This window comes from Garra rufa, chromosome 20, assembly GCF_049309525.1.
Source record: "Garra rufa chromosome 20, GarRuf1.0, whole genome shotgun sequence".
NCBI classification, from domain to species: domain Eukaryota; kingdom Metazoa; phylum Chordata; class Actinopteri; order Cypriniformes; family Cyprinidae; genus Garra; species Garra rufa.
This window is the reverse complement of record NC_133380.1, coordinates 20234035-20246542: the sequence shown is the minus strand read 5'-3', so window position 1 is coordinate 20246542 and position 12508 is coordinate 20234035. Positions and strand designations below refer to the sequence as shown.

At 37.0% G+C, this 12508-nt stretch overlaps 1 protein-coding gene across 2 annotated transcripts in view; it reads right to left on the bottom strand.

The window, feature by feature from the left end:
- The window catches only part of srgap2 (SLIT-ROBO Rho GTPase activating protein 2), a 63094-nt gene extending 52826 nt beyond the window's left edge, over nucleotides 1-10268 (bottom strand). For both annotated transcript variants that reach the window (XM_073825322.1, XM_073825323.1), the window contains exon 1: nucleotides 10109-10268. The gene's annotated coding sequence lies outside the window, so the exon portion shown is untranslated. The remainder of the gene's footprint in view (nucleotides 1-10108) is intronic.
- Between the last annotated feature and the right edge of the window lie 2240 nt (nucleotides 10269-12508).

The window sequence follows — 12508 nt, the reverse complement described above, 5'->3', positions numbered from 1 at the left end:
TTTAAAGGATTAGTTCACTCCTACATTCAAATTTCCTGATTTACTCACTCCCATGTCATCCAAGATGTTTATGTCTTTCTTTCTTCAGTCGAAAAGAAATTAAGGTTTTTGAGGAAAACATTCCAAGATTATATTCTCCATATAGTGGACTTCAATGAGGATCAACAGGTTGAAGGTCCAAATTGCAGTTTCAATCCAGCTTCAAATGGCTCTACACAATCCCAGCCGAGGAATAAAGGTCATGTCGAGCTAAACGATCAATCATTTTCTAAGAAAAATACAAATTTATATACTTTTTCACCACAAATGCTCATCTTGCACTAGATCAACCTTACGCATTAAAGTGCTTCCTACATTTTAAGCTTTGTTATAAGCCATTATCTTAACCAAAAGAAAAAAATTGAAGTGACTGATATTTGGGCAATAATTCTACATTCTTAAAAATAAACGGGCTTTAGAAGGTTCTTCATAGCGATCATTTAGTCAAAGGTTCTTTAAAGAACCATCTCTTTCTTACCTTTTTATAATCCGAAGAACTTTCTGTTGCCACAAAATAACCTTTTGTGAAACAGAAAGGTTCTTCAGATGTTCTTTATGAAACCATTCAGACAAAAAAAATTTCTTAATGGCATTGTGAAGCACTTTTATTTTTAAAAGTGTATTAATAGTCACAGTTGTATTCCGTTATAAAATTAGAAAACATGTCTACGACTTCACGTTGTGAAATTATGGCAAGGTCTCAGCCGGTTCTTTTGTGTACTTCGGTTCAAAACGGTAGGGTAGGGCAAGATGAGCGTTTGTGGTTAAAAAGTATATAAATTACATTTTTTTTTTTTTTAGAAAATGACCAATCATTTTACTAGATAGGACCCTTATTCGTCGGCTGGGATCGTGTAGAGCCCTTTGAAGCTGCATTGAAACTGCAATTTGGACCTTCAACCCGTTGGCCAGCATTGTAGTCCACTACACTCTTAAAAATAAAGGTGCTTTAAAAGGTTCTTCACGGCGATGCCACAGAAGAACCATTTTTGGTTCTATAAACAATCATACAGTCAAAGGTTCTTTAAAGAACCATCTCTTTCTTACCTTTTTATAATTTGAAGAACCTTCTTTCACCACAAAGAACCTTTTGTGAATAGAATGGTTCTTCAGATGTTAAACGTACTTGTATGGAACCATTTAGACAAAAAGGTTCTTCTATGGCATTGTGAAGTACGAGTGTATATGGAGTGTATATGGAGAAAAATCCTGGAATGTTTTCCTCAGAAACCTTAATTTCTTTTCAACTGAAGAAAGAAAGGCTTGAACATCTTGGATGACATGAGGGTGAGTCAATTACCAGGGAATTTTTATTCTGGAAGTGTAACCAAAAAACTTTGTTCCGCTTATGCACTTGTCTAAAGGTTATACTTCTGTTTGAGCGGTTGAACAAAACTGAAGTGTACAGACAATGTAAAAGTATTGCATTTCTGTTCAGTGTCAGTCAGTTTACAAAGAATGTCAAAAAGCATGCAGCCGAACTGAAACTGGAAACCATAACTTGTGATTTTGATAGGACTTCCTCTTAGGGACTGTGGAATAAAGAGGTCTGGTAAACTCTGTGTGAGATGGAAATGGTGGTTTGCCGTTCTGGTGGATGCTGTATCTTGTAAGAGGAAGTTCTGGAACGAAGACACAGCATGACATGAAGATGAAGTACTTGCAAATTCAAGTCCAAACTTCAGTCGCTGTGGGCTGATAACCTGAGAGCCAGCCAAAATGATGTCTAGCATTTACTGAGGGCTTTGACTAAGTCACTTCCTCCCTATTCCTCACATTGGCATTTTTGTGGGTTTTCCTGTTTTTAAAGGTCTGAATGAGGCTTTTATGGCTGATTTTGGACAGATGTCAATCAGCTCCTGAGTACTTGAGGATGAGAAGTGATGGAAGAGAAAGGAAATATGAGATGAAGTGTGCATGGGCATAAACGACAGAAGGGAAGTTAAGGGTGAAAGAGTGAAATTGACAGAGTGTTCGCAAACAGTCAATCTGTCAATCTTCACAAACAGCGATTGTGCAGTCACACAGTTCCTGTTCCATTCAGGATGGCAAGACTGGAGTTCATTTTAACTCTTTGAAAGCTGAGATGGATGAGTAGGATGTGGGGAGGCGTCCCGTAGGAGATCCCCTTTGGCGAGTCATTCATAATGGAGCTCTGATGGGTTTTATTTGGAAGCAGTGGACTGAGTAATATGTGGGAATGTACAAGAACACCCAGATTCAGAGAAAAGGATGAACAGCCTGTCTGGAGATGCTCACCTCACCTCTCTAAACATGTCTGAGGAATTTTGTCAAGCTGATGGAGCTCATAACTTGGCACTGAAATATAGCAAAAGACGACAAAAGCTAAAGACAAGACTTAAAGATAAGTAAAACAACGCCAAGACAAGATGCCTTTCTACTGCGCTGTCTTCGCTGGCTGCAGCCAAAACAAATATATCAGTGTAAATTTACAAAGGAAGTTTAGAAACTATAGATGTACATATTTATTTTACACATAGTTAAAATATCAAAGTAACAGTTTACATCCCCCTTTCAGAAACTGCAAAACGTTAATTATTTTACCAAAATTGTTTGTTGAGAAAATAATAGTTGACTTTATGAAAATGACCATGTTCAAAAGTTTACATCCCCTTGATTCTTAATACTGTGTTGTTACCTGAATGATCCATAGCTGTGCGTGTGTGTGTTTTTTTTTTTGTGATAGTTGTTCATGAGTCCCTTGTTTGTCCTGAAAAGTTAAACTGCTTGATGTTCTTCAGAAAAATGACAAATTCTTTGGTTTTCCAGCATTTTTGTGTATTTGAACCTTTTCCAACAATAACTGTACACATATGCAACTATTACAGAAGGTTTAAAACTCACTGATGCTCCAGAAGGAAAAAAACATGCATGGTGAAAACTTTTGAACAGAATGTGTACATTTTTTCTGATTGTGCCCAAATATTTTTTTCATTTAGTACTGCGTTTCAGAGGCTACAGAAGGTAGCTACATGTTTCCCAGAAGACAAAATAAGTTAAATTTACCCTAATCTTCAAATTCAAAAAGTTTTCACCCCCAGGCTCTTAATGCATTGTGTTTCCTTCTGATCAGTTTCCTTCCATCAGTGAGCGTTTGAACCTTCTAAAATATTTGCATATGAGTCCCTCAGTTGTCCTCAGTGTGAAAAGATGGATCTCAAAATCATTAAAAAATCATTGTTGGAAAGGGTCCAAATACACAAAATGCTGAAAACTAAAGAATTTGTGGGACCTGAATGATTTTTCTGAAGAACAGCAGGCAGTTTAACTGTTCAGGACAAACAAGGGACTCATGTACAACTATCACTAAACAAAAAAAAACACAGCTGTGGATCACTCAGGTAACAAAACAGTATTAGGAATTAAGGGGATGTAAACTTTTGAACGAGGTCTTTTTTATATATATATATATAAATTCAACTATTTTCTCTTGTGGATTATATGTACATCTTTTATGTGAAAAATCTTATTCAGGTCGTTACTATATAAAAAAATAACATACATTTTATATGATCCCTCTTATTTTTATGTATAATTTAAAACAGTAAATTATTATATCATTCTTAAAATATTAAAATGTCACCAAAATAGTATTTAAAACCTAAATGTACGAGTTCCATCCACTTGACTGAAGGTCCAACTACTACAATTACATTTTATTGTTTTAAGATGTACAAGATGCCATAAAAAAATGCTCTTTAGTGCATTACGGCATGAAATGAAAGCAAATTATAAATCTGTTTTATTTTTGGCATGTGGTGGCCTCTAAGTAAGGCACAGTTAGTTAAAAAGTTAAAAAAGATAATTTCTAAATATTAAAGTGCCAAACAATGCAGGTAAGCAATTCCAGCTGCATTCCCCATTTTGATCAGAGTTCGTTTACACATATCTTATTTAAGTTTTATATACTGTGCTTCAGAACACAATTAATTTATGAAATATGCTTAAGAAACTGCCCTTCTACTCTGGTCCAGATAACTTCAAACTTCAAAATTTAGGAAATTATAGGTTGTTCTCTAATTTTGATCTCCACTGTAGTACTAAAAAGTGAATCTATTTGTCAGTGGAGACTGAAGAATGAGGAAGGAAAAACTTTTGTTAACCTTTTCTTAATTTAATCACAAACACACATAATTAGCAACCATAATCTTATGAGGAAAACACACATATAAGCGCTCTTTCCAGGTTTTCATAAACCCCAAAATAACCACTCAAGCCATAAATGGCTAGAGCAACAACATAATTGGAAACAACCTCAGACCAGTGGATTTCTCCAGTGGAAAGGCCTAAAAATACCTCCAAACAAGCATGCAAATACTTTATTTCTGAGAATGTTGTCTCATTACATTTTCCTGTCATGTGCAAGCGTTAAACTGAAGGTGTGGAGATCGTTCAGAAGCATATGGTCTTTCCAGCTGACGTCTGTAAGCTCATTTGTGCTGGAGGAGACACGTGCAGCGGGGTCTGGCTCCCGTCTGCCCTGTTGGTTGCCCTACTTCAGATCAGTTCAATAAAGAGATTCCATTTGATGGATTTATTCAGCCTGCTTTTTCTATTCAGATTGTTGGGTCTAAGCTACTCCTTTCCACTTCTCCTTCCTCTCTCTTGCTCTACCGTTCACAGACACACATAACACTTCCCCTCTAAGCAGCATAACACTCCTGCGGTGAAATGGATCTTGAGGAGTGCGGTCGGAGCAGGCAGAGCTGCCTTCCTCCATCTGCTCGAAGACACACTCCAAAGACAACACACAAAGAGCCCAAAAAATGGGAGTAAACTATTGATTTTCCATGAAGGCCTTAATAATTCTATTGGGCAACAAGGGAGAGACACTGGGAAGGGAGGACATGGATTTATGAGCCTTAATGGCGAGATGCACTTGTTAAATGAAAAAGATCACACGTTTGTCTGTGAGCTTGGCAGGAGATTGGTTTTGGTTCTGCACAAATCTGTCAAACAAGCATCACTTTGGGGTGTGTGTGAGCGGATTGGTTTACTGGCACTCGACATCAGTGCCAGAAAACGGCAAATTCCTCCTAAAAACAAGAGCATGTGGTTGAATTGATGAAAATCCTTCATCTTGATTCAAAGTGCTATGTTAAAAAAAATAATAATAATAAAACATTGTGCTTGTACTCAGTGATCGGAGCTACTTCAGCAGAGAAATGCTTAAAAAAATAAGTCTGTGACATGAATAATGTTTGTTGGTTAGGCTGGAGTCCTAAGCACAGCCAATATTCCACAGTCTTTTGTATATTCCTAATAAAGAGAAACGATATCAATTTATTTTCATCATAGCTTGTGTTAGCGGCACTAAATGTGTCTGCAAAAAGGCTTTCCAAACACTAAAATGCACCAATATTTCAATTCAGGCCAACACAGATAAGCCAATAATACATTTCATAATAAATGACTGATAACTCTTTTGTCCAATTTTGTCAACTGTTTTAAATGCTGCGAGTGAATTGACACATCACAACATTATATAGTACAGTATGAAAAACTGATATTCATTCAAAATTAGTGTTTTAAATGATTATCTTTAAGTGAGATTTAGATTGTGCAATTTTCAGCATATTCTACTACGGCACTGTTAAATGCTTGAATCTGATAGGCTGATGAATGTTCTAAGGGGTGCAATTACTATCAGGGAGACGCATGGCGAAAGTAGTTTACGCTGTACTTTAGATCAAATAAATGCAGACTTGGTGAGCAGAAGAGGCTTAAAAATCTTACTGTTCAAAAACTTTTGAAAGCACATACTCGCTTTCTCCCGCTCTCTCAGCCTTACAAACGCACACACATACAGTACAGACACACACACACACACACACACACACACACACACACACACACACACACACACACACACACACACACACAAACACAAACACAAACACACACACACACACACACACGCACGCACGCACGCACAAAAACGTGTTGTCAGCACTGCTCTGGCGATTTTATCAGTAAAATAGTTTCGCAAATTGAAAGCTACACAACATTTCTCACTAGCGAGCTAATACAGCACGGATCTTGAAATAGATGAACAGTTTCGCTATTAATAAAGATGTCAAGTTCTGCCAAACACTGGGTGTTGAAGTGATGTGTAAGAAATTAGTCCTATACACAAGAGCGTTTCAAAGACAAAAACCTGACTAATTTCTTGAATCACAACATCTGAACAATATTTGAGGTGTGGTAACCGTATTATAAGCAGAATAATTGACTGTTGAATTATTAGAAAATAACACTGTGCATCACCACCTCAGGTGTGCATTATTGTCTAATAAATCAATGACCCATTGTCAATTATCCTGTACTTAAATAATTAATCTAGAGTAATCACAGGAATAAGTGTAATTGTAATCTGTATTATAAAATATACAGTCAAGCCCGTAATTCTTCATACCCCTGGCAAATTGTGACTTAAAGTTACTTTTATTCAACCAGCAAGTTTTTTTTTTTTTTTTTTTTGACCAGAAATGACACTGGCTTCTCCCAAAAGATAATAAAACAAATACAAGAAGCATCACTGTGGAAAAAAAAAAACATTTTATTTACATTTGAACAAAAAGTGGCATGTCCAAAATTATTCATACCCTTCTCAATAATCAACAGAAAAGCCTTTTTTTGCCTATTACAGCAATCAAATGCTTCCTATAATTGCTGACCAGCTTTTTGCATGTCTCCACTGGTATTTTTGCCCATTCATCTTTAGCGATGAGCTCCAACTCTTTCAGGTTGGAGGGTCTCATTGCCATCACCCTAATCTTTAGCTCACTCCACACATTTTAAATTGGATTTAAGTCAGGACTTTAGCTGGGCCACTGCAAAATGTTAATGTTTTTGTCTACTAACCATTTCTTCACCACTTTTGCTGTGTGTTTTGGGTCGTTGTCGTCCTGAAATGTCCACTGGTGCCCAAGGCCAAGTTTCTCTGCAGACTGCCTGATGTTGCTGTTGAGAATTTTGATGTATTGCTCCTTTTTCATGGTGCCGTTTACTGTGATTAGGTTCCCTGGTCCACCGGCTGAAAAACACTCCCAAAACATTAGGTTCCCACCACCATGTTTGACAGTGGGGATGGTGTTCTTAGGATTGAAGGCTTCTCCTTTTTTACACCAAATGAAGGCTACATCATTGTGGCCAAATTATTAAATTTTTGTTTCATCTGACCATAAATCAGGAGACCAGAAGTCTTCTTCTTTGTCCAGATGAGCATTTGCAAAGGCCAAGCAGGCTTTTGTGTGCCTTATCTGGAGAAGTGGTGTCCTCCTTGGTCTGCGTCCGTGGAACCCAGCGGTGTGCAGTGTCTGTTGGACTGTCTGCCTTGAGATGTTGCCACCAACAGAGCCCAGATTCATCAGGATGGCCTTGGTGGTGATCCTTGGATTCTTTTTTACCTCTCTCACTATCATCCTGGCTAGCACAGGTGTCACATTTGGCTTCCGACCACGTCCTTTCACAGTGCGGAACGTCTTGTATTTTTTAATAATACTTTGCACTGTAGCCACTGGAACTTCAAAACATTTAGATATTGTCTTATAGCCCTTTCCTGACTTGTGAGCATCCACAACGCGCAGCTGCAGGTCCTCAGTGAGCTCCTTTGTCTTAGCCATGACTGTCCACAAACCAACAGCAGAGAGCTTCTGTTTTTCACCTGTTGAGTTGATTAAAACAGCTGTTCGCAGTGATTCAGGGTAATTAGGACGCTTTAGAAAAACTTGGACTATTTGGAATGGTATAGAACTTTGGATTGTCCCATAGACTGTGACAGTTTGCAAAGGGTATGAATAATTTTGGACATGCCACTTTTTGTTCAAATGTAAATAAAAGCTGAGAAATATATTTTTTCCACAATGATGCCTCTTGTACATCATCTTATTATCTTTTGGAAGAAGCCTGTGTCATTTCCTGTGCCAAAACCTGGTTGAATAAAAGTAACTGCCAATATTTGACTCCGGACCACAAAACCAGTCATAATGGTCAGTTTTTAAAAAAATTGAGATTTATGGATTACCTGAAAGCTGAATAAATACATTTTCCATTGATGTATGGTTTGTTAGGATAGGACAATATTGGGGCGAGGAACAACTATTTGAAAATCTGGAATCTGAGGGTACAAAAAATCTAAATATTTAGAAAATTGCCTTTAAAGATGTCCAAATGAAGTTCTTAGCAATGCATATTACTATTCAAAAATTAAGTTTTGATATATTCACAGTAGGAAATTTACAAAATATTTTCATGAAACATGATCTTCACTTAATTTCCTAATGATTTTTGGCATAAAAGAAAAATCTATAATTTTGACCCACACAATGTGTTTTTGCCTATTGCTACAAATATTCCCATGCTACTTAAGACTGGTTTTGTGGTCCATGGTCACATATAAGATAGCCAATATGGTACTGATATATTGTGTCTCTCCACTATTTGCCGCAACATTAGAAATGGTAGAAAATTGCATTACAATCTATTCTTACTCATGAAAATATGTTAAAATCTAAATTAAATAATTACATATCACATTATATTAGAAGCTAAAAGTGGTCAAATTAAATGGTCAGACACTGAAGAGGGGGAACAGGATTGATCCAAAATTTCACTACCAAAAAGTCTCTTTCACCACTTCCAAGAGTGTTTAGTTTATTGTGCGTCTGCGTTTATGGTTCAATAAAGTCGTAAACCTCCTCCGGACACGTCTCCCTTGACTGTATTTGCATTTAGAGTGCAGAATTTCTCCAGCATGTCATAGCACTTTTAAGACAGGTGGGAGGTGTGTGGCACTGGGACGTGGGGTAAGCCCAATCGCACAGACTTTTCACAGGAAGTCTCTAGAGACAGACCGGCCGGGAGCGTTCAATTAAGGGACTGTTATTCCTGCAGCACAGAGGGTCGGGTGAGCTAAACTACAGGAGAGAGAGAGAGAGAGAGAGACAGAGAGAGTTGAGGAGAATGTTGATAGGGAGGCTCATTTCTCTCTCTCACGGGAACTGAGGAACAGACAGAGAGACAGCAGGAGAGAAAGAAGTGCTGATTGGGGTCTGAAAGACTTGCTGCTAGATATACAGGGAAGAAAAATGCGATGTAAGACTGAGGTGAGCCCTTTCTCCCTCTTGGTTTGGATTTTTTTCTTAGAACAGTTCAGAAGATAAAGTTGCAATAAACCTTAAAGAGACAGTTCACCCAAAAATGAAAATTCTGTCATTAATTAATCACCCTATGTCCGTCCAAACCTCTTTTATCGAGGTCCTTGATTGTGTCAGTTGCGTTGCTGTCTATGCAGGATCAGAAAGCTCTCAGATTTCATAAAAAAATATCTTAATTTGTGTTCCGAAGATGAACGAAGGTCTTTGGAACGAGTAATTAATGACAGAATCTTCATTTTTGGGTAAACTATCTCTCTAAAGTGACTTCCTATGGAGGTTTCCTCTATCCTCTCAATAAATAATGCTAGATTTGACCTTAAACAGAGCAGATCGAACTGGATTGACCAGGAAAACCAATGTGCGCTGGAAATGTGTTGATAAGAGAGAATCTCTTTCACAGCTCTGGGCCTAGGTAGTGAGCGACCTGAATTCCTGCCTGTCTAACCAGTCTAGACAAGCCAAGAAAAATTAAACACCAAAGGCTGGATGCTCTCTTGCATCAGCTTCACCTGAGCAAATATGACAGGATATAGATTTTTTGCTTGAGATTTTAGACTCTAATCATCTCACTATCAGCTTTAATGAGCGAAAGAATGCACCACAGAGAAACCACAGAAGATAGTTGTGAACCTAGCTGTTAACATGTTAGGTTTACTAGCCCTAATTAATAAAAATATTGACTGATTAAATTATATATTACACATAAAATAATTAAATTATATATAAATTGAAAATGTGGTCAAAATAGGTCAATCTGGCACTAATGTTAGTGGAGAGAGAGATGCTATCGATTGAACTGAAAAGCAAATAAAAAAACGAGGCCTTGAGCTCAATGACCACTATAGAGAATGTAATAGAGAAATTGACTAGTGTGTGAAGACGAATGTTACCTTTTTGAAGAGGCGTCCTGAGTCCTCGCTGATCTGGGCGAAGCGTGGGATGATGTTGTTGAGGTAGAGATCGCTGAGAGTGGCGTGGTCTCGACTCTCTCTCTTCACCTGAGCCAAGAGGAGGTTCCAGCAGTTGACTGGAGACAAGACATTCTGCTCTTTCCTGCAGAGAAGAGCAAAGAAAAAACACATTTGGATCATTCATCATAAAGAAGGGAGCAGAAGAAACAGCTAAAAGAAGCTGTTTTTAAAAATACATTATATAAGGTGGTTTATTTTATTTTGCAGGAGTTGCAAATGTTTTTTTTTTATTCAATCGCAATACAAAATCATAATGAATCAAAGGAATCATTTAAATATAACCAAATGATTCAGTCAAATAATTTCAAGCCAAATACGTAGATTTAAAATGTTTAACATAAGAATAACATTTTTTAAAACAATTTTTAAATAAACAAGACGTTTCCCAATATAAAAGCCTGTTTCCACCACTGAATAAAAAAAAGGTAATTGCAACTTTTTATCTCATAATTCTGACTTTAATTTTTGCAATTATGAATTTATATCACACAATTCTGAGGAAAAAAAGTCTGAATTGTGAGTTTATGTCTCATAATTTTGACTATTTCTAGCTATGGTGAATTTATATCACGCAATTCTGACCTTATTTTTCACAATTGTGAGTTTATATCATGCAATTCACGCAGTTTATATGAAGCAGCTCAGAAAAAAAGTCAGAATTGTGAGTTCACATCTTGTAATTCTGACTATTTCGATTTTATATCACGCAATTCTGAGGAAAAAAGTCAGAAATGTGAGTTTATATCTCACAATTCCAACTTAATTTCTTGCAATTGTAAGTTTATATCACGCAATTCTGGCTTTATAACTCACATTTTTATATTTATATTATATATTAAACTCACAGTTTATATCATACAACTCTGAGAAAAAAAGTCAGAATTGTGAGTTTTTATCTTCTAATTCTGACTTTATTTCTTGCAATTGTAAGTTTATATCATGCAATTGATATATTTTGTAATTCTGACTTTAGTTTATATAACACAATTCCGAAAAAAAATGGTGTCATTTTGTTTTTATCTCACATTTCAATTTTTTTTCTTAGAATTGTTTGATATAAACTTGCAATTCTGAGAAAAAAAAAATTGAAATGTGAGATAAAAAGTCGCAATAACCTTTTTTTTTAATTCAGTGGCAGAAACGGGCTTCCACGTGTATATTTATGGGGCTTCCCCATACATTTTTAATATAGAAAACAAGGATTTTTGTAAAATTAGAGTGATGAAGTAAATTAAATTTAATCACTCATTTGATTCAAATCACTGTAATAGATACACTATTAAAATATCTATTAATATACAGACACAATTTCCGAAAACCTAATGGCTGAATATCATAATATCAAAATCATTTCAAATACATTCATTGAATATTCATTATTTCTATACTGAACACACAGACACGCACATCAAGATTTATGCAGATGAGTAATTGCTCATATAAATCCTATATGCAAAAAGTCTCATAGCCATCGGCCATGCAAACTGCCAACTGTTTTTTAAAACTAATGACTTCAGATCACTTTGTCGCTACAAATCACTATGAACAGCCTTTGAGACACACACTTCGTCATTACAGATAAATCAGCTCAAATAGCCCTCTGGACTCCTGCTCTGATAGGGAATGTGCCCAGAATGTTAAAGGTTACTCTAACACATGCAGTCCTGACATGGTTAAGAAGGTTACACATGTATATAGATCCATCCTGATAAACCTGTTGCCCTCTATTGTGAAGTTCACTCATGGACTATACAGAGCAATGTATATCACGCCGAATAGGAATTCTGCTAAGCCCTGCGTTACTCCGGGCATATGCTGGAGGGATGGACCCAGCGCCCTGTGCATGCCAGAGGAGACAGCTGATGCTGAGGGTCCCCGTAGAAGCCCATGAGGTGGGGCCCGTTCCCTGCTGCTAAAATGCCTCTGAACGGGTGGGGCAGAACCAGAGGTTTCTTCAGAGCAGACAGTCTGAAATGTCCGCAGAGAGGGTAAAATCAGGAAGGATTGCATCTTCAGGAAGCATCCAGCTGTCTGTTAATGTTTTACAGACTGTATGTTTACAGAAGAACAGCTAACACATGACCTTGGTCCTGCTGTTAACTGGAGCAATGAGCATCTGTGAGAACTAAAACGATCTAACCACCATTCATCACATCTACCCAAACAACCAGCAACCTTATCCATCAGTCTTATGCAAATGTGTACATTTGAGGCCTAAACAACTTGTGACCCGCAAAGGCAAAAGCGTTAGGGTAAAATCCATTACCTCTCTCATTTTAGAAACGCAGCAACTCATTAAAACACTTCCACAGGGTGGAT